Source organism: Gracilinanus agilis, chromosome 1 (genome assembly GCF_016433145.1).
Source record: "Gracilinanus agilis isolate LMUSP501 chromosome 1, AgileGrace, whole genome shotgun sequence".
Classification (NCBI taxonomy): domain Eukaryota; kingdom Metazoa; phylum Chordata; class Mammalia; order Didelphimorphia; family Didelphidae; genus Gracilinanus; species Gracilinanus agilis.
Window position 1 is genome coordinate 277,169,201 of NC_058130.1, and position 22,856 is coordinate 277,192,056.

At 35.7% G+C, this 22,856-nt stretch overlaps 1 pseudogene; it reads right to left on the reverse strand.

Annotated features, from left to right (window-relative positions):
* Positions 1–1,441: 1,441 nt before the first annotated feature.
* Positions 1,442–2,118, reverse strand: LOC123231325 (annotated as a pseudogene).
* Positions 2,119–22,856: the final 20,738 nt, after the last annotated feature.

Below are 22,856 nucleotides of genomic sequence, written 5' to 3' on the forward strand. Positions count from 1 at the left end.
GTTGTATTTAAGTGAGGTAGAGCTGTACAGGCTCATTCTCTTTCAGTGTTATAGAAGTCTAGTGGTAGGACAAAAGTGAAGACAATTAGTGATGGCCCGGGATACTGAATAACCTTAGTGCCTAAGATATCTGACCATGCTCTAAGCCCATTCCATATAGTGTCTGCTTCAGTTGCCTTCATGGCATGTTGGAACAAATTGTTTTATATCCCCCTATTCCATTGAATAAGTTTACATACACTTGGGGTAGATGTCACCCTAAGTCACTGATGGGTTTGAGATCTATTCGTATGGACTTGGGTTAGCCTGTCTGCCAATAAGGTTTTACCAGGATGTAACTACTGCACATGCTACAGATTCTTGGAGCCACAGATGAGAGTTGGGTGCCAGATGGACAATGAAGATGGATGAACAACCCTGAAAAGGGTTCAGCAAGCCCTACCACCAGAGGTGCTAGTCTTCCCTAAATACTCCATATACCCTACAGTCAAGTAAGGGTCCACCAGAAGGAGATGCCAAGGAGCTACTCTTCCTCATCTGTCCCTTCTAAAGCTTCTCTAATTCTCTGTTGTTCAGCATTGCTTTTCCTTGGAACTCATGCCTTCTATGGTGACCAGAAGGTACCAATGGTTGATACACCCTGTTGTGATTTCTTTCTGCTGTAAGAAATCAGTGTTTTATAGAGCTCTGTCTATGTGGACCCTGAGACATACTATCACAACAATCTGGAGCAAGGATTCCTAACTGAGGTCCATTAATCTCTGAGTGGGATTTCAGGGTGTCAAGCACAGTATTTGGATGTGGTAGGGAGGGCAGAATTACATCATTATTTTCACTAACCAGGTACTAAAATTTAGCATTTCCTTCAATTATAATTTTTTTGAATTCTTCCAAGGAGCCCATAGACTTCAATAGACTATGAAATGAGTCCATAATGCACCTCTCATTCTGCAGGCCTCTTGACAATTACATGTTGGCTCAAGGTGGCATCATTGACTTCTGTTTTTAGACACCGCCTCTCACCTATATCAGCAGGTCTCGTGGGTTAAAGATTCAGAAGACCACCCAAGTCTCCCTAATTGGGTATCAATATGATGGATAGGCTGGCAGAATGATGAAGTAGAGAGAGCATTGGATTTGAAATCAGGAAGACCTGGGCTCAAATCCTGCCTTATTAGTTGTGTGGCCAGAGACCAGTCAGTCACCTTAAGCTCCTCTTCTCTAAGCTTCCTCCTCTATAAAATGGAAGAAGGGAGGTTGGGGGAAGGGAATAAGCATTTATATAGTACCTTTGATATTTTATATTTATATTTTCTTTTTTTAATGACTAAAACATTTTATTGGAGAACCCAGGTTCTTAGGTGAGGGACAAGAAAGTTCCAGCAGCCCTCCACTGCAGCTGGTTCAGCAGTTGATGATTATTCTTCCTCCTGGCGTCTGGTCCATGCAGTGAGATACTATTTATTACCCCAATAAGCCATTTTTGAGAAGATTGGGTATGGTTGGCAGCATTTAGATGCTAAGTAAACGGAGATGCTACTCAGTCTCTCAAACTGATGTAAGAACTCCTTGAGGTTTGAGAACTTCTCCAAGCAAGTGGGTTCAAACTTTTGGTTCTGGTCAAGGACATCATACACAAGAAAGTCCACATACGTGATCTTGTTTCCTGCAAACCAGGTGCATTTCCCCAAGAACAAGGAGAAGAGCTTCAATTGCCCTGGAAGCTGTTGAAGGGACTCAATTTTCATTATTTCAAAGTTTGGGTTGTAGCAAACATGAGCCAGCTGCATGCGGATGTCCATGACATGGTTCTCCAGCATGTTAACAGATGCATTCTTCTTCCGACTCACCACATAAGTTGTATTGTCGGGCAATGTAGCACAAGATGGCATTGCTTTGGGTGATCTTCTTGTCGCCATCAATCAGGTAAAGTAGATTTGGGAAAGCCAAGACCAGGTTGAACTTCACATCCTGCCACTGGCTTCTGTCAAAGTCAGGAGCATCCCCACAACGGTACACCTTCTCTTCATATTCGGCACCAGTGTATTTCAGGAGCAGATGGATGGCATGGGCAAGCCCACGGATATCCCAGTAACCCAGGACTATAGGCATGATGGAAGATAGTGGGGTAGGCACAGATCAGTTATATTTATATAACACCAAGCACTTTGCTAATACCATCTACCTCACAGAATTTTTCTAAGGATTATGTGGGTTAATACATCTAAACTATATAAGTTTATAAATTATAATGTGCTTCATAATTCATTGTTGTCATAAATAATTGTTATCATTATTATTGCCATAATTGCTACCTGGTCAGTTAAGCAAGGTTATTCACATTCTCGGGCCCAGGCTACTATATTCCCTGGAGAACGAACATTCGTGGTCACTGCCATACACAGATACGGTAACTGAGTCTTAGAGAAGGGAGGTGATTTACCCAAGGTAATACGTCTAGGTAATGGTAGAGAAAATTCTAGATCCAAGGCCTCCTGACACCCAGTTTAAGGTACTTTTCACTACATCAGGATGTCTCTTAAGTTTAAAAAAAAAATCTGTAATGTGTGGATACAAGCATGTCTTTAAAATGCCATTTTCAAAAATGATCCTGTTTGCAAGAAGGCAGATCAAGCCTTCTGTGAGACATGCTCGTTGTATATTTACCATTGGTTGTAATTAAAGAAAGATTAAATTCCTGAGAAAGAATGTTATGGTAAAAATAGACTATATGTATAGATAGATAGATATTGTAAAAATAATAATAGGTGAGCAATACAAGGCTCAAGGAATGCTAAAGAGACTCTTGTTTATGAAAAATAAACTATTTATTTTAATATATATAAAGGAAAAAGAATGTCTAATTCTAAGGGATTCTAACTCCGCCCAAATAAACTCCCAGGTCTCACAAGGAACTGCTTCTCCTTCACAGGCTACACTAAATCCTCCCTGATCTAACTAACCAAATTTATATTAGTCTAAATAAACCTAACCACTCTAACTCTTAACTTTGCCTTTAAGTTATAAAGATAACCAAGGCTAGCTGGTTGACTCTCCACAAGAATCAGGTTAGGACTCTGAGCCTTAACAGACTCAGAGTCTGTTTGGTCTTTTCACAGTTTAACCAATCTATAGACAGTAACAGATAAATGAATAGTGTTTCCCAAGTTGGAAAAGAAAACATTCCACTTCTTCAAGTCTTTCCCTCAAACTGAGATAGAGAGAGGCAAAGATGTTACCTTCTCCAGCTCTGAGAGAGAAAGAAGCTCTGTCGACTGCCAGAAGCCACTCCTGGAATGCCACACCCAGAACATGTAACTGTCATAGAAATAACGGCTACAACTGCCAACAATTGAAATTAACACTCTCTCTCAGCTCTGTTTGAAACTCCAATTCTTTCTCAAGCCAGCTTCTCTACTGCTTATCTCTAAACTAATAAAACAATACTTATTTTCTAATATCATCCTTATAGTTTACACATAGACACATTATATATGACTTATATAAACACATGCATATATGTGTGCATCACTTGTTTATCTCAATTTCCTCTTTTGTAAAACAAGTTAGAGAAGGAAATGGCCAACCACTCCAGAATCTTTGCCCATAAAATTCCAAAAAAGCCCATGAAGAGTCAGACACAACTGAAACATTAGAACAAAAACAACAAAAGTGTATACTTATATTTATATAACATGTAAATATTTATGTATTATGTACACATGTACATGTATGTATATCTGTGTGTATATAGGTAGATAGATATAGATTGTGTGCTTTCTATAGCTTTTCAATATATTATTGGTGTCTAAATATCATAATGTAATTCAGATATTGGTAACAAAGTATCAAGTAGATGAAAAGTATTCTACAGTATTAGACCTCATTCTACTTTATCATTTTGCAATTAGCCATGTCATTTCTATATTGCACCTAACATATCATACAATTCAATAAATTATTATTGAGAAACAAATTATTTTAAGGATGCTAAAGAGAATTATGTACAAGTATAGTTTAACTGAACACACATTTTAATGCTGCCTTTCATATTCACCAAGTCCTTTGAATGGTACCCAGCAGATAGTAAGATATCTTTCCATTTTTGATCAAGTCTTTTAGGGAGCATATAAAGAGCTTTTAATAAAAAAATTAGGTCTAAAGTATTTTCAAGGAGCCGCCAGCCTCTTCAGCATTCAGAACTCCAGAGCTAAATGAAAAAGCAGCTTCCAGATCATCTTTGGCAGACTACATTCAGGTTTCTTTAAGCCATATTAACATTTTCTGGATAAAGTGTGAGATTTTATTGGGAATAGAATGCTATAAAAAGTGAAAATATACTCTGAAGATAAACCACTTTTCTTCAATTTGAGTTTGTATGCTTTAAAGAAGTCATAACATCTATCCATTTGTTAGAAAGACTGTCCACGGCTTTTCATCCAGACATGGTGTGTTAGACAGCCAACTTCCAAACGGACTCAACAATATGCATTCTATTAAAATGATCAAGTCATCACATAGAGATTTCTCCTAATCACTCCTCAATTATAGAATTTTTAATTTAGAAGGAATATCCTAAAGCACTAACCCAAGCCCATTATTTTTTCACATAAAGAAACTGAGACTCAGATTGAAGGGACTTGTTCATCTGTTGGTATTTAGAGAAGTTTCCTTTTCTCCTGAAGACAAGGAACAAGGGACAATAGAGTTAGCAGTTAATTAATGCAAAGAAAGCTAAAGTAAGATTATCCTATATTTTTTCAGGATAATCAACTGCCTTACTTGTGTAAAATTGACTTGTTTCTTTTCAGTTGACTAATGTCTATAGAAACCTCAGATACTCCACAGAAAAAGGCCTAATGTAATACTACTAAAAGCCAGACCCCTAATTACTCTGCTTCCACATGAGTGGCACCTCAGTGAAGTGGATGGATAGTTCTAAATCCCATTCTAGCAAGCCCTTGCCTTGAAAATACCAAGGTGCCATGGATGAGTTCTGTTGCAGAATCTTCTATAAGGCACCCTGCTAAGACAAATCCTTAGTTGTGAACAGACAGACTAAATTGTAATTCCAAAATGCATTGTTGCATTGTTGACAAAGATCTCAACTTATTATTTCTTACACTGAAAAGTATATAGTAAAATAACATTTTCTCCCAGGCATAAAGCAAATATTTCTGTCATTGAAAAAAGATAAAGGTAGAAAACTTTAAAAGGGAACTAAGAAAACATTACAAGGCAAGATTTTGTATATTTTAATTCTATCAAACAACTCCTAAGTGAAATCCAAAGCACTCTCTTCCTCCTAGTTAACTCCAGGCTATACTCATCATCTACTTGCAATGACAATCTAAGGTACATATGTTAATGGATAAACTCCCTAAATTATCCATCCAATTGCATATCATAATTCGGACAACAGATATACTTCACCTACTTAGTTTTTTTCTATGTAGGTAATTTGGGCAAGAAGGCCTAAATTATGGACTGAGAGAAGTGTAGTGCTGAAAATAAAAGTTAGCTAAGCAATATGGTAAACAGGAGGCAAGGCTGTAAATCAAAAAGATGACAGTAAAATCCTGCCCCAGATACTTATAAACTGTGTAATCCTGGTGAGTTACTCTCATTCAGCCAATTTCATCTGTAAAATGAGGAATTGTATTTGATAGATTCTAAGGTCCTCCCTTCCAGCTCTAAACATGATCCTAAATTGGAGTTCAAGATCACCCAGAAATTAAGACCCAAGTAATTAAGGATCAAAACAATTATACAGAGGAAATGAACTCAGGATTTGGGATTCAAGTAAAAGATAATATTATGTTTATCTAAACCTCCAAGATCTTAGGTATTCTGACCTAGATGAAATAATTATTCACCTGATAGTCACCCTACAGTCCAAAATGAAAGGTTTATAACGAAACTCTTTGTGATAGTCTTTTTCCCTTACAGGGACACCTCGTATATGTATGCACAAATTTCTTAAATCCAATATGAATTCTTGACCAAGTACCACCACCATCAGAATAAACTAAAAGCAAATTCAAAAAAGTAAAAGAGAAATTTATATACCCTCAAGCTGCTGTGAAATAATTTACTCCCTGGAGATAATTAAAAGAGCCGTGACCCCAAAAATGAAAATTGTCTTCAGTCAGTTTAAAACAATGTAAGGCTTTTCCAGGAGAACAGAGGAAAAAACTCTTGAGTTCAGAGTTCAAAAGCAAAAGGGAAGTTCAACATCTGGCATGGATCTCAGGAAAAGAATATGATCATTGCAAATGTTTGCAGAAAAAAAAAAGTATCTGTATCAGTCACTTTAAAAACACGACTGTGATTAGTTTAGTAAAAACTGTTTTAGATTTAGCTGTATATGTTTTTAGATGGAGAAAATCTCTCTACGATTTATGTTTGTATATTAGTAGCTGTTAGATAAGAAAGGGATACATGGCTTCAAACAGCATAAACTGTTGGACTAGATTCTATCTTTCTAAGTAGAGTGAAATAAGGAATGCAATATTAGAATATTTGGTACCAATGTCATTATTAATAGGGTCCTTTGTAAAATTTAGTTCATTATTCACTATTTATTGCTTTTCAAAATAACAGATATTCAAGGTAGCATTACTAGACTTAGGGACCAGATTAACCCCATTCTTCTCACCATCATTTGTTTGACAATTTTTCTATAAAAATATAAGCTACAAATGTGGTTTGAGGAAAAAAAATATTTGTCATGATTTTAAATGTAGAGACAAGTAGTCATGAAAGAGTTAAAGTAGTTTACATTACTATTTTCTGTGGTTATAATATGTATCAAAAACAACAACCACAACTCTACTTAGTATGACTCTCCTAAAAGTGCAGACTAATAGATACAGTCACTGTTCATACTATCTTATCAATTAAGAATTATTTTCTACGGTTAATTTTTGGAATAGATATTTTATTGTATGCTTATGAGTGCTCTCATTTTAAAAAAAATAGTTATTTTGAAAAAATTATTTGAGTCTTAGATGTTTGGTTTCCAATTTGGTTTTGCATTTGTTTTCTCATGTATATCCTAATCATAGAAGAAATTATGTATAAACTTAAATTAGGTCAATATTGGATGATACAAACTTTGTGAGTGTTTTTCATTGCAGCTACTTAGTATATGCTTTGTTTTCATTTCAGCAAAAATGAAAGCTTTTTCCATGAATACAATACAATAATCTAAAGAAAACCAGTGACACCCAGAATAGTTAGAAATGTTCATTAACAGTTTTGGTTTTATGAATAATTTCATGACATTATGTGAAATGCTATTAAATATTTTTATGACTATATTTAATCTCCCTTTAGAAATAGTTGTTGAGGTAAAACTTAGGAATAAGCATAATTGTGAAATAATTATTCAGCTGCAAAGTAAAAATGCACATAGTTTAAACTAGGAAGAAGCTGCTTAAACAATACATGAATGATTACTTTGATGATGAGGCATTCTGTGTAAGCTATATAGTCAATTGTTTTTCCTGCTTAAAAGTGCCTGTGTTTCAGCCCCAATAGGCCAATCACTGCTTTTCCTATGTCTTACTTTATACTTTTGAAACTGGGCATAATTGTGAATAATTACAAAAAAGCTACATCATTTTGGATGACCCATACACACAAGAGTTGACTCACTAGCACCTTGCTCCAGCTTACTTGCATTGTTAGGAGTTTTGTTTGGCCATGATATGATGGCTTTTCAGATTTTTTTACACAAACATTTATGTGACCACTAGATGCCACTTATAGCCTTGATTAGAGTTGTGCTCTAGGGATTGAACTGTAGTGTGGGCCATATATTAAACTCTAATTACCATATAACTGGGTTACCAAATATGAAGAGCTTATATCTCAACAGGAGAAGAACTTGACAGGAATATCTCTTTGTTTGCATGAAAGCCCTTTTTAATTTGCTAAACATTGCTAGCATCTACAATAGCAAATTTTGCGTATATGTACATATATATCTTTAAATACATATAGGTATATATGTTTCTATACCTTACCAATCTAATAGTGCCCATGATTCCATAAGATATGTTAGGAAAATAAGGTTATCTAATTTTATAGAGCTAATGAAAAGGATTTTGAACTTGACATTTCTATTTTAAAACCATTTGATCTTCTGTTTTTCTCTAATATTTGCAATATAAGTTTTTGATTTTATGTTAATAACATTTTTTGATAGTCATTTCTTTCCATATCAAGGAAAGAATGGGATAGCACCTATGTCTCAGTTGTACCATGTAAAGGGTGTGTGGTGCATTTTTTTAGATTTTAGATTTAGAACACAGGATTATTTTACAACCATTGTAATATTGGTAACTTGAAACATTCATTTGAATAACCTAAGTGAATACCTAGAAAATGTTAATGAGTCTTTAATTGCTCCTGTGTTTTGTGGACTGAAGCACATGCATAATCAAAGGAAGGATTAATGAATTGTAGATTTTATTGAATGTTCGGATACCTGAATAAAAGCAGACTGAATTTAACATCTCTGTGTGTGATTTTTTCACCCAAGTACTTGTGTTATTTAAAAGTACTGGGGTTCTATTTGGAAGGATTGAGCCTCAAGATATGTAGTGTTTGACAAACTTCCTGTGGACATGTGGGGGACCTTGGAACTACATTTCCCATGGTCCAACGGGTGTCCTATTTTAGATGATGTCTTCAAGGTGAGGGATGGCTTTAAATATTGGGAAGTGGCTTTGACCTTCTTCTTTTTTTACCTGAGCGCATGAAGGTACAAAATGTAAAATGACTGAGGCGGCAGTTTGAATTCTTATAGGCACATGGTCTAATGATTTATCTCTATCAGCATGGCTTTTATTAAAATACTATTTTTCCTTTTAATCTTGGCCTTCATCATTTTTACAAATAGCATACTGTAAGATATTAGAGACAAAAATCTTCTTCCTCAGGCCTAGAATCTCTTCTCTAGACTAGCAAAGAGAGGAAATTCCGGAAGCTTGCTCCTACTCCAGGCCACCAACACTGTTGTTAAATGTCAGGCCCTTGGAGCCACTTGAAAAGATGTCTTCTAGAAATGAGTGTCAAATTAGAAGAGGAACTTCTTCCTGACCTGGAAAATTAGATAAAATCATGTTGTACCAACCACCTCAGAGACTGCTAACCTTGACAAGAATCTTTCTAGGTATCAGGGAGCTCTACTATCCTGTGTGAAATTTTATCAAGGCCCCATATTATTTTGTAATTGTTGATTTATATATATTTTTGTTATGAAAAAGAAGGATACTGGCACGAATGAATGAAGTGATAGAAACAAAAAAATAAGACAATCCCTACTCTAAAGAAACTCACTTTCTAATGAAGAGGTAACACATATGAAAGGTTCCAGCTACAAGTGAGATGGAACAATCCCATGATCCTTAGAGTACAGCAAATATCATTTCCACTAATAAAATCATATTAACTTTTGATGTTGAACCATTTAACAGTTCCATGGACTTCAGTGACAACAACTTTCTAAGTCTTCAGCAGCTGTGGCTGCAGATTTCATGAAAACATCTGAAAGGCAGAATTATGTGAATATGTGTGATATGCTTCAGAAAGACCTTATATAAGCACAGTACATTCAAAACATAAATGTTTTCAATGTCTTTCACATTACATTACCCATATAAAATCATCCCAATGTCTTATATTATTAATGTTAATACAGCAATAACTATATCCCACTCTAAACTATGCACAATGAAATTGGCTCTATAAGGTGGGACATTTGGGGAACTATAATTTGATTTGTTCAGTTTAAATGCAGGTAAAAGAGTTTATACTGCTGAGTTGATAGTCTATTGCATAAGAGAAAATGCCTATAGCTGTCCACAAAGAGTGATGCCTGACACAACCAGATATTAGTTTGGGGACTGTTGAGTGAGTGGCCTTATGAAGGATACCAGGATTCCCTCAATTCAATTTTCCCACCATGCTCTTCTTCTCTGAATGGAAAAGTTTCCCATCTGTGAGATTATGCACTGAATCTTATATCCTCTTGAGTTGAGAATTTTAAATTTGATATTCCAATTTGTTTTCTAACCTTTCTCTGAGAGTCAAACAGAACTGAGAATTTTTTTTTCACCTTGAACTATGAAAAGTCAGTCTACATTTTTCAGATACATTCCATACAGGAATTTATTCTATCATAAGAGTGTCCCTTTCCCCTTTTTTAGTAAATTGTTCTGACTATCTTATGACAAGTTTAATTTTTATTATGCATCCCTGACCTGTCAAAAATGGAAATACTATGTTGAATTTTTCTTACGAGTCAATTCCTACTTGCTATAGGGACTAAAATTCAGTTGATCAAAGATATTAATATAAAACCCATTGAAGAAAAATAGGAAGTGAGCTTCAGTCAGTGGACTAGTTTGAAGTCTAACACTGACACTGACAATTTCTGAGTACAAGATACCTTAGCCCCATCCTCCCTGCAATAAAATGAGTGAAAATGAGCATGAGCAGGGTTAAATTAAAATAAATGAGGAATATTAATTGTTTTAAATTACTTCAATAAGTTCAGAAGCAGTGTTCAGGTTTTTTTAATCCTAGTTCAGGCTGCTTTTCCCAGAGAGGGTCAAGAGACCAAGTTGCAAATACAACCCAAGACATCATGTTCTAAGGACCTTATCCAAGAACATGGAGCCTGAGTGCTTGCCAATCACTACCAAAAGTCTCACCAATTGCTCCTCTATCTTTGGTCAACATACTATGTAGGTGGCTCAGTGGATAGAAAGCCAGGCCTGGAGACAGGAGGTCCTGGGTTCAAATATGGCCTCAGACATTTCCTAGCTGTGTGACTCTGGGCAAGTCACTCAAACACAATTGCCAAATCCTTACCACTTTTCTGCCTTAAAACCAATACATACTATTAATGCTAAGATAGAAGATGAGGTGTGTTGGGTTTTTTTTTAATATCATGGAAGCATATTTTTAAACATCCTTTTTAGTTTCTGTATAAACATTTAAAAAATACTAGTTATCCACTATTAAACCATTTTTACACTTTCCCCTTGGGAAAGAGGGAAGAACAAAAACTAGAGCCTTTCTTTGAAATAGAATAACCAAACTTAATTCTAATATAGAAAATATAATTGCCTCCCCACCTGGAGTGATTGGTGTCAGGACCCAACTAAGGATGGTGTCTGTCCACAAGAACTCTTGAGCAAAAATGGTCCTGGAAGGAACTGAGTGGTGACTATTCTGAAATGTTAACCCCAGATCCTATCATAAAATGTTTATGATCTTTTCACTATTTAAGATTCTTACAAGTGTTACCTGAAATTTTCTTAGGACAAAGACTCATATTAGATGGTCTGAGTGCCTATTTGAACATCTCTCTCTTTGACTAGAAATGACTTGGATATACATTTATACATAAAATTCTTTCTAGCAGATAAGCCTAAATCACAAAAAGTATGTTATTAATACCACTTTTCCTTGTTGTTTTTTAATGAAAAACATATAGCTTTTGCCCATTCTTTTAGTCTCTCCATAATTTCAGCATCATATTGGCCTTTAGGATAGAACATATACATTCATAGTTTTCTTCCTTGGCCAACAGTGAATGCTGAATTTATAACTGATGAGTGCTGCTTCCTACCTATGGCAAGAAACATCTAAGTTGGTATTAGACAAAATATGTTAATGGGTTGTTATCAATCCATACCTGTAATTTAGTTCCACACATAGATTTTTGGTAATAGCCCACTTCGAAACCAAAAGCTCCAACCTAAAAGCAAGATGGAGAGTCTTACTCATCACAGTAAGTTCTGTGATGGCAAATCTAATTTACTTCTTGTGACCATAATTCCAAAAACCAGTACAGGACTATTTGCAGGCTCTCTTGGCTAGCACGTGCATGCAGAGTTAAAGGCTTTTATTGATCTACTTGTGTCAGTCTCATGCATGCATGAGGCAATTAACCAAAACTTTAAAAGATCTTGAAAAGTTTTTGTTGCTTTTATGACAATTCAGCTTTTCCTGCACTTATCCTTCTGCCATCTTTTTTAATCATTTGAACATTAGAGTCATTCAGTATTTTAGCAATTAAAGTAATTGAAACAGGTCTTAATGAATTTGTGACAAAAATCCCTGAAATTTTGTGATAAATCCCTGAAAAAAAATTTAATTTCAGATATTTTGAGTTGAAGGAGTTGGTTCTGATAAGTAAGATGACTGGTTGGTCATTCACTGTAGCTACCTTGACACCAACTCTTTATTTAGGAAACTTCAAGCTTACTTTGATATATCCAAAATATGAATAATCTATCACTTTATCCAAGTCACAGAACTTTATTGGCTATTATCATACTTTCCATCTTTGATATTCGTCATCATCTCTATGTGTCCAGTTTGCATAAACCCATAAGCAAATGATGAGAAAGAACTATTTATTTTTTGGTGACCCATTCATTCCTGGTCTCATAGATATTTCCCAATGCTATTCCCATAGACTTCAGCTTCTAATAATTATATAATAATAATAATAGCCAACATTATGATCTCTTATTCCTTTGTCTTTCCAAGAAAAATTTGTCTTTTGGTCTGCTTATCACTAATTTTATGAACATGTTGTGAGGGGCAAAGAATTCCTGCTTCTAACTCTATCAACAGCAAAACCTTGCTTGGTATCCATGGTCTATATATAGACAATGTTCCTAAAATAGCTGGATAGTTTTCTTGGGTGGGCAATCAAGGGTAAACTCTCCTAACTGCTTAATCATTCTATTATGCATTCAGCTCAGTTCCATAGTCATTCTATTGTGCATTCAGCTCAGATCTCTACTGAATCTTCCTGGGCGGGGGGAAGATTTTTCTCCTGAAAAATTCCATATCTTGGGCCTGTTAATATTTGTCTCCTAGGAGATATTTTGTCTTGGTCCTACATATAGGGAAGCTTCTCTACAACTCAAGGTAGCAAGCCTTTCCTTACCTTGTGCTCAGATCATCATCTGTGTGACTCTGGAGCACTTGACCTTTATTTCTCGCATAGGGAATATGATTCAGCATCACATACAACTAAGGCATCTATTTCTGACAAAAAGAATATTGCCTCAGTTTCCTCTATAAATAAAGCTTCTAAGTGCTTCTAAACCTCCTTACTAAAACATCTCTTTAGCTTATTTAGGCTATAAGTTTCTAGAAAAAATCCTCCTCTATAGATGGAGGTTTTTAAGCCAATTCCCAAGTATTATTCACTACTGGGTTTTTATAAAGAATTTTTGAAATATCAAATGAATCTGGTAATTCACACAACATTTCCTTAGTGGATTTTTTGTCTTTTTCTACATAAATTATTTTGCAATATTTTGTCTCTTTTACAATTTCCTTCAATACTTCAATAATATCCATAGGCTTCTTGTCAGGCTCTACCCAAAATATCAGGAATCCCCTAAAAATCCTAATGCCTTTCACATGACAATACATTTCACATGCAGCTTCCATATTTTCAAAAGACTGATCTATAATGGCAGTTTTTAAGCACCAAATAAAGCAGCTGCAAGCATTAAATATTCATTAGACATTTAAGCGTTAGTTGTATGTACTAACATAGTGAAGCAATTTGTCACATAGCATACACTCAGAGTATAATCAATAAAGTATGCAATTAATAATGACACAAGACCACAGTCCTATACCAACAATTGAAATATGGGGAAACCCTGTCATTAAAAATAAGAATACCAGGCCCAGATGTATAGATTCATCAAATTAATACTTTTGGCATTATTGGCAGCATTTAATAATAGACTTCCATATTTATATTCATCATATGAATTGAATGACAAAGGAAAATATGTTGGGGGGGCTAAAAACAAAAGTAATACAAGAGAAAGCCAAAAAAAGAATAAAGGTTTACTTTGGTTTTTAACACTTATTTTCTGTCTTAATGATTCTAAGATAGAAGGGTAAGGGTGAAACAAATGGTGCACAGGATCATACAACTATGAAATATGTCAGATCATATTTGAGCCCAAGTTCTTTTGACTCCAGGCCTGATACTCTATGCACTGTGCCACCTAGCTTCCCCTAAGGGTTTACTTTTTAAGATAAGGCTTCAAAATTGGAAGCAGCTGGATGGCAGAGTGGATTGAAAGGCCTAGAGACAGGAGATCCTAGGTTCAAATCTGGCCTCAGATACTTCCTAGCATGGTGACCCTGGGTAAGTCATTTAACTCCCATTGCCTAGCCCTTACCACTCTTCTGCCTTGGAACCAATACCTAGTATTGATTCTAAGTTGGAGGTAAGGGTTTTAAAAAAATAGGCTACAAAAACTTTAGTGAAAAAAAAGGATTTTAAATGGTTTTAAAAGAAAAAGAAACTATGTATTAAACTTGTAAGTCCAAAAAGTAATTCTGCACCCCTCAAAATAATCAGAACAAAAAAGTTCTCAATACTCAAAAGTATTTAAAGAAAAATGAATATACATACACACACACACACATATATATATATATATATATATATATATGGTCTGTGCATCTGCATTTGTGTATGTTTGTGCATGTATAAAAGTAAAAAGAAAATACCTGAGAGACAGCGTGGTAACATAGACAGAGCAATGGATTTGAAGTCAGAAGTGGTTTAAAATTCTTCCTATCACTATTGTGATTTTGAGTGAATTCATCTTTCTAGGTGTGAGTTTCTGTATCTGTAAAATTAGGTGTTTGACCAGTCCCTTCCATTTCTAAATCTATTATTCTGTAATTCTTGAGTTTACTTCATATCAAATTAATGGGAAAAGATGGTAGTTTTTCACTGTATTGAGAGAGTTTCTGTATAATCCACCTGGGGCATGGTGAAATTCCGTTTTAGGTCTCTTAGTGTTTTGCATTTTGCTCTCCAGTGTTGTCACACATTACAAGAAAACTTTGTATCAAAAAAAAAAAATTAACGGAAAACCACTCTGTCACTCCCATTCCTTTACTGGATGTGCAGAAAGTTTCACCTGTTAACTGTGACTTTCAGAGGAATAGGTGAGTCTAGGAAGGCAATTATATGATAGGAATAATTATAAGGTATTTGTTCTTAACTATGACATTTCCAAGGAAAGTAAAACACTGGAGATACTTTAAAACACTCTCTACATTTGTGCCGTATTGATACCATTGGTGATGCCTATCACACAACCAAGAATAATATTCTTTTAAGCCTACTTTCTCAAACTTGTACTTGTACTCATTGGTTGGGCCCCAGAATGATTCTCTGATAATTCTCAGGGTTCTAGGGAATGTCCATGAGGATATACTTTCAGCATGTAGCTCACTAGCCTCCATCATTGCACATTCTATTAAAAGTCAGCCAGTAGTCTTAATTACAGTTTAGCAAAGATGTTTACACCAAGGACAATTGGTACAAAATATTCTCATAAAAAAAAAAATCCGAATGGGGCAGTTAAGTGGCTCAGTGGGCCTGGAGTCAAAAGGGCCTGGGTTCAAATCTGGCCTCAGACACTTCCTAGCTGCGTAACCCTAGACAAGTCACTTAACCCCCGTTGCCTACCCCTTACCCACTCTTCTGCCTTGGAACCTATATTGAGTATTAATTTTAAGACAGAAAGTAAGGATTTTTTTAAAGTTTATTTATTGGTTATGAAGCTAGTGCTAAAAGTGGGATTTGAATCCAGATATCTTTTAACATTTGTTTTATTATGCGAATTTTGCCTCATGTTTGTTGAAATCCTCAATCCATGAGGACAGAAGAATCACAGACCTATAAGTGAGAAAACACTGAATGTGGATCAGATGGAATTTGGGTCAAGATAGTGTTTAAACTGGGGGCAGCTAAGTGGCTCAGCAGATTGAGAGCCAAGAGGTCCTGGGTTCAAATCTAGTCTCAGACACTTCCTAGCTGTGTCACCCTGGGCAAGTCATTTGAACCCCATTGTCTAGCCCAGTGATGGGCAAACTTTTTAAAGAGGGGACCAAAGGAAAGGAAATGCTTATCTGTCAGTCTGTTTCTAAGGCAACTCTTTCGAAGTTTCATTTTATTGTATTCATCAGATTAGGAATAATGTCACCGCAGCTGGATAGAACATTTCAGGGCCCCCCCCCAATCTGGCCCAATAGGCTGTAGTTTGCCCATTACTGGTCTAGCCTTTACTGCTCTTCTGCCTTGGGACCAATACACAGTATTTGATTCTAAGACAGAAGATAAGGGTTTTTTAATGCATGAGGTTCACTATCTACACCCAGACCCATGGAACAGTGGGTTCAAACTTAGAGTGAAATAGTAATGAGTTATATATGAAAGCTTTTGTAAGGCAAAGAGGTTACTCACGACTCCTGTTTCTAGAAGTCTTTTTCTCCTGATTAGAGCCATTAGTTAACGATTCTCTCCACCATGAGGGGTTATATTCTCCTTTCAGTTGCTTCTTTCAGGGGATTATCTTTTAGTGTCCAGACTCTTTCCACAGTGTATGTCTCTATCAAGGCTAATTGCGTGGACTCTTTCTGGTATAATCTAGATGGTGATATGCCAATGGAATTGAGAATAATATGCAATAATTCCTCAGGGCCACTCTTATCTCTATACTCTGCCCTTCTTGCCCTTTTGTATCAGCTGCCTCTTCAATTCCTAAATGAACAATTCCCTAATTGATTAATACTCAAATTTGGCTTAGGGATAGATTAAGATTGTTTTCATACTTGGGGTCAGAAGCATATCTGATTCCCTCAACCAACAAGGAAATGTTTCCTATGTTGGTGTCAGCTATCTTTCATTAGACAACTGGGAAACTAATGGATAGAGAGCTGGACTTTGAGTCAGGAAAATCTTAATTCAAATTTTTCTGAGGCAAGAATCATGCCTCAGAAACTTATTGACTAGGTGACCCTGTGCAATTCACTTAATCTCTCCATCTTAGTTTCCTCACATGTAACATGGAGATAATAATAGTATTGATATTATAGGATTGTTATAAAGATCAAATGAAACAATATATGAAAGGACTTTATAAACATTAAATAATTATGTAAATTCTAATTATATTATTATTATCCAATATCCAAAGCCTAAAATTCTCTCAAACTGATTAAAGATTTATTCATGCCTTGCTTACTTTAAATTTTGTGGTTATAATCTGAAAGCCTTGATTGAATGATTCTTTAACTCAATCCAAAAGACATTCATACCTAATAAAGGTAGAAGAGTATAAAGTATCTTATTTGCACATTAAAATTTCATCAACACTTTACACTGGTTAAATTAATTGAACTGAGAGTGGGAAGATTTACATTCCTTCTTTTACATAAGGATGGAAAAAGTTGAAGAGAGGTTACTCCCAATACTAAGGAAAGTCACTTCCCCCTCCATAAGCCTAAATTTCCTGAGCAATAAGTTAGAATGTTGGGTTAGATGATTTCTAAGGTCTTTTTCACCTATCGCATACTCTGGTTCTATACTACTTCCCACAGTTTTTATGATCTTTGTAGCATCATCTGGCTTACTTTCATCTTGTATTTTTCATGCTCCAATAATCTTTTTACATTTTTCCATCTAGCACTATTTAATTTAGCAACTATTTCAAGAAGAAACTAAGTTCTTGTGCATCTAATTAAGTTCTTCTCAGGGGGCATTATTTGAGGTGGGGGTTTTAACACAGTGATAAGTCTCTTATATGTAGCATCATAATGTGGTATGCCATACTGTTTACATTACCATTATGTTATTCTTATGGATTGTTTTGTAACTAACAAAATAAGATAATCAGAATATTTTCATATCTTCACGTTATAAATCTGAGTGGTTTACAAAAATATAATCACTTGATATGATTTCATAAATAACATTTGCATAAGAGCTCAAATAATTTAGCTTTAATTTCTCATGAAAGCTGATTGATGATTCCAAGATTCAGTATAACTTGATGGTTTGCTTGAGATTAGAGATGAAAAAAAGGAGCTGGGTACTTCTGTACAGTTTGTAAAGGCTGCAATCAAAACTGAAATACCAAAAGGGGTGAGATGAAGTATCATCTTTAGCTGGAAGCAGCTCTTTTCAATCAGCTTCTTCTGTACCACTTCTCATTCAAAGAGAGATACATGGCTTGTTTAGAGACAACTAGTGTCTCTGTTATGATGGCTTGCTGAGCCCTTTTCAAGGCTGCTCATCTACCTTTAATGTCTACTTTTGACTCAACTCTCACTCATGTCTCCAAGCAGTGGTCACTACCTAGTCTTGAGGGTTAAAATAACTTGCCCAGAGTTACACAACTAGTGTTCAAGGCTAGATTTGAACTCAGATCTTCCTAATTCCAGCCCTGCTGCTCTATCTACCTAGCTACCCACCTAGCACATATAAAGCATCATATAAATGTTAGCTATTAATATTATTATTGTTTTATTATTTTTTATTATCGCTACTCATCTTGCTACTCGAGAATATCATTGAGTAGCAAGATGAGTAGCATCTCATTTTAAATCCATCAGTTCAAATCAGTGAAATTCCTCATTCACCCTATTATCAATATCTAATTACATTCAAGTGAAAATGAACAGATAAGGAGCCACCATGTTTCTGTTTCAGAGTCAGAGACTCTTCTTAGACCCCCTCCCATGGAAAAGATTATGTAGTGAACATTAGAGTAAGCCATGAAGTGGATTTGACCTGACTAGGGACTGAAAGGGGAGTACCTTAAAATAAGAATGATCTCTCTAGAATCACCCTACTCCCAGATCTCCATTAGCCTGTGCTTTGGGCACCAGGCAGGTCATTGGTCATGTAAACCACCTTCACAAACACACACACACACACACACACACACATTTTCCCTCTCTCTCTCTCAGGTATTGATAATCAAACTAACATTTCTATTTCTTCTGTAAAACTGGATTAAAGTCTACCTCCCCATGGCTTTCTTCAGAAATTTTGTAATTCTGAGGCCAAGGGTTCTCTTCTTGACTTTGTTCCCTTGTTCTCTCATTCCCATCTAAATCTATCCTCTCTGTCTGCTATCTCTACCAGGGATTCTTAAAACATTGTCCTTCAAAACAGAATAAAACCATCCCAGGCCTTTAGTTTCTTATTTAACCCCTTCAATAACTCTTGGCAGCTAAAGCAGGTAGGAGGTGCAGTGGATAAAGTGCCAGACTTGAAGTCAGGAAGACTTCCCCCTCGTCACCTGCTCTGAGGTCATTTCTCTCATCACTTGCCCCTCTTCCCAGAAGCCCAATGGGAGTGCTTTCTCCATCCCCTGTGTGGGGTAAGGGCACATCCCAGCACTTGGTGCAGAGGAGGGGCATGGCACAAGGTCTGGGAAGTGGGGGTGAGGCCCAGTACTCCTTCTCTAAAAGGTTTACCATGAGATATATACCTTACATTTTCTTCCATTTTGAAGTATTTGATATCACTGTATATTAGACATTTCAAACTGAATGTCCCATGGTCACTATCTTAATCTCTCTCTCTAAATCCAGTACTTTTCCAAACTTCTCTATTTCTTTCAAGAGCATCACCATCCTTCCAGTCTCCCAGGTCATCCTCAATTCCTTCTTCCTCTCTCTATAAAACTGGCCAGTTGCCAAATCAGGTCATTTCTACCTTTATAGTATCTCTCAAATCTATCCTCTTCTTTCTTATGACATTAAAATTTCTGTATACCCTCCCAAGTACACTATCTTAAGAGCCCTCTACTCAGTCTCCTTCCCTGCATTTCGTTCTAATCTCTCCTCCTTATATGCCAAAATGATTTTTCCAAAGCATAGATTTGATCATGTCACTCCTAATTAATAAACTATAATCACTGTATCTCTAAGATAAAATGGAAAATCCTCTGTTTGGTCTCTAAAGTCCTTCATATCTTGTTTTCAATCTATCTTTCAGTCTTATTAAATATTAATCTCTTTTATTTTTGTTGTAATGTAGCTTTTTTAAATAATTTGGCAGATTTTAATGTATGTATGTATATATACATATATGATTTATACATATTATGAATTGTATGTATCTATTAATGCGTTAGATACACATCACATAAACAGTTTAAAAATATGAAGAAAAGCAAAGGACTAAAGTATGTAGGATGTTTAATAACATTCCAATAATGAAAGGCACTTGAAAGTAAATTATTCTGCCTTTGGAAATTTTCCAAGTTATAAAATGATGGAAAACTTGGGAAACTAATTTAGCATTAAATAAAAACTCAGAAATAAAAATACAAAAATAAATTCAGCAAAGAAGTGACAAGTAGACATTTTCCAATTCAATGGCTATTGTTGAGTTTTCTAAATTTGCAAGCATAACTTTCATAGCATCATCTTTTAAGATTTTAAATAGCTCAGCTAGAATCCTATAACCTGTACTAGCATTATTGTTAACAATGCTTTCTAATGCCACTTGATTTCATTCACCAAAATGTATGGGTCTAGTTTATTCAACACATAGTCATGATTATCAGTGATGTGATATAGCTTTTTTAACTGTTTCTCATACACAACATTCCATCTGTATCTCTGTGTCTTTGTCCTAGTTGTTCCCCATGCTTATAATAATTCTCAACCTCTATCTCTTAGAATCACTACTGTCCTTCAGAGCTTAGTTCAAAGTGCCACCATTTAGCCTTTCCTAAACTCCCTTGCTATTAGTTCCTGCCTTTCTAAAATTACCCAGTACCTATTTTTAATTTGTTATCCCTTCATACTCAAAGAGGGATGACATCCTGGGAGATGTCTTTTGACAAACACATAAATTGAATTAATTGAGACAAAGTTACACAAAGTCACTCTTCTAGTCATGGAAGTCCAGTGGCAAGACAAAAGTCAATATGACAGATGATGAATTGAAATGCAGTGAATGACCTTGTCTTCTCTGACATCTGGCCAAGCTTTAAGTATTCCATAATACCTGCTTCTGCCATCTTCATGTATGGGGTCTATGGTGTGTTCAGGAAAAAATCATTACTTTTGGTGTGAGGGCTTGCTGAGCACTTTTCAGGTCTGCTTTCCTGCTTTGGTGTTCATCTGCCACCTAGCTCTCACCTGTGATTCCAAAAAGCTGTAGCATGTGCCGAAGCTGCACCTCAGTAATGTTAGCGGGTGAAGGGAAGGTCGGAAGATTGGAGGAAGGAAGAAAGGAGAGAAAAAGGTAGCGAAAGGGAAAGGAACATAGCAATCCCCAGCCCCTGCACGAGGAAATTGAACAGGCCCCTTTGAGGCTCTAATAAAAGATCAGAGAGCAAATTAGGGTTTAGAATAGCTAGGTTTTATTTAAATTAGAAAAGGGAAAGGTCTAGGAAAAACTAGGAGGTAGACAGAAAGAGAAAAAGGCACCAAGAGAGAGAGCTCAAGATCTGAGAGCCTTGGCTCCAGAGAGCAGAGCAGAAAGCCAAGACCCCAAAAAGGCACCAAACTTTCTCTTTTATACTTTCTCTGACACCTCCCACAAAGGAAGTGGAAGAGGTAGATGAGATTGTATTTCTAGCAAATTTGTATTTTCAGCAATACCTAAGCATTTCTATACCTAGAATTCTCTCCCTCTTCCACTAATCCTACTGATCTCCCTGGCTCCCTTTAAGTCCTATCTAAAATTGTATCTTTTACTGAAAGCCTTCCCCAACCCTTCTTAATTCTAGTGCTTTCCTTTTGTTAATTATTTCCTATTTATCCTGAATATAGCTTACATAAAATACATGACTTATATAAAAAATATATTTGTTTAAATATTGTCTCCCCCATACAACTGTAAACTCCTTGAAGACATGGACTATATTTTTCCTCTTTATATCCTGAACATTTAGCACAATGCCTGGCACATAGTAAGTGCTTAACAAATGTTTATTGACTTATTAATTGAAAGACCTTGAGACCATTCAGATTCTATATATACATGCAGCTTAAATACGCCTCTCAAAGAGACTTTGAAGAACTTTCCCTTGGAATCGTCAAGACTGTGGACTAAGTTATTCAAAGTTTTTCTAAGGAGAGTTGGGTTGTCTACTGGAAAATTGGCAATCATGGAATGAAGAATATTCTCACATGTTTTGAGCACCAAAAACAGAAGTGTAGAGAGTCATGAGTAGATAAGATATGAGTATGTATACTTAAATGACTATGTACATAACAGAACAAGAAGAGAGAAAAGAGTGTGGCACAAGTGGACTAAAGGCCAGTGTTTGTGTGAAATGATGAGGAAAATCCAGCCAGCAGCTTTTTCTCCTTTCCTAAATTTTTTCTCTGATTCCCATCACAGCTATTACATTGTTTAAATGTTTTTCTATTTTCTTTATTTGATGCTATTAATAAATCTCATATATAGCAAAAGTGAAGTTTGCTCAATTCTATAAGTCCATGTTTATAGAATAAAAGAGAAAAGAAAGCTCATGATATCAGAGACTTACCCAATTTTACACATATGCTGGGGTGGGAAGTTTGAGCTAATTTATTAAAAAGACTTCAGATTTTAAATTATTCCTCAAACAGACCCATTCAGTTGCCTTAGAATCCAGATTTTTAACTATCAATAACGCACAACTCTCGGACCAACTTGCCTTATAATCCAGAGAAAGAATTAATAAGGTAAAGAGTAAAAGGGATGGAAGGCAGCAACTAGGTGGCTTAGTGGATAGAGAACCAAGCCTGGAGCCCAGAGGTCCTGGGTCCAAATCTGGTTTCAAACACTTCCTAGCTGTGTGACCAATGGCAAGTCTTTTATTTACATTAGTCTCTTACTACCACTCTTTTTGCCTTAGAAACAATATATAGTATTAATTTGAACATGAAAAGTATGGGGTTTTTTTAATTCAATAGGACAGAGTGGGAAGAATTCATTGTGATTGTTCCTGAGTGTACATGAAATATTGCTTCACACTCAG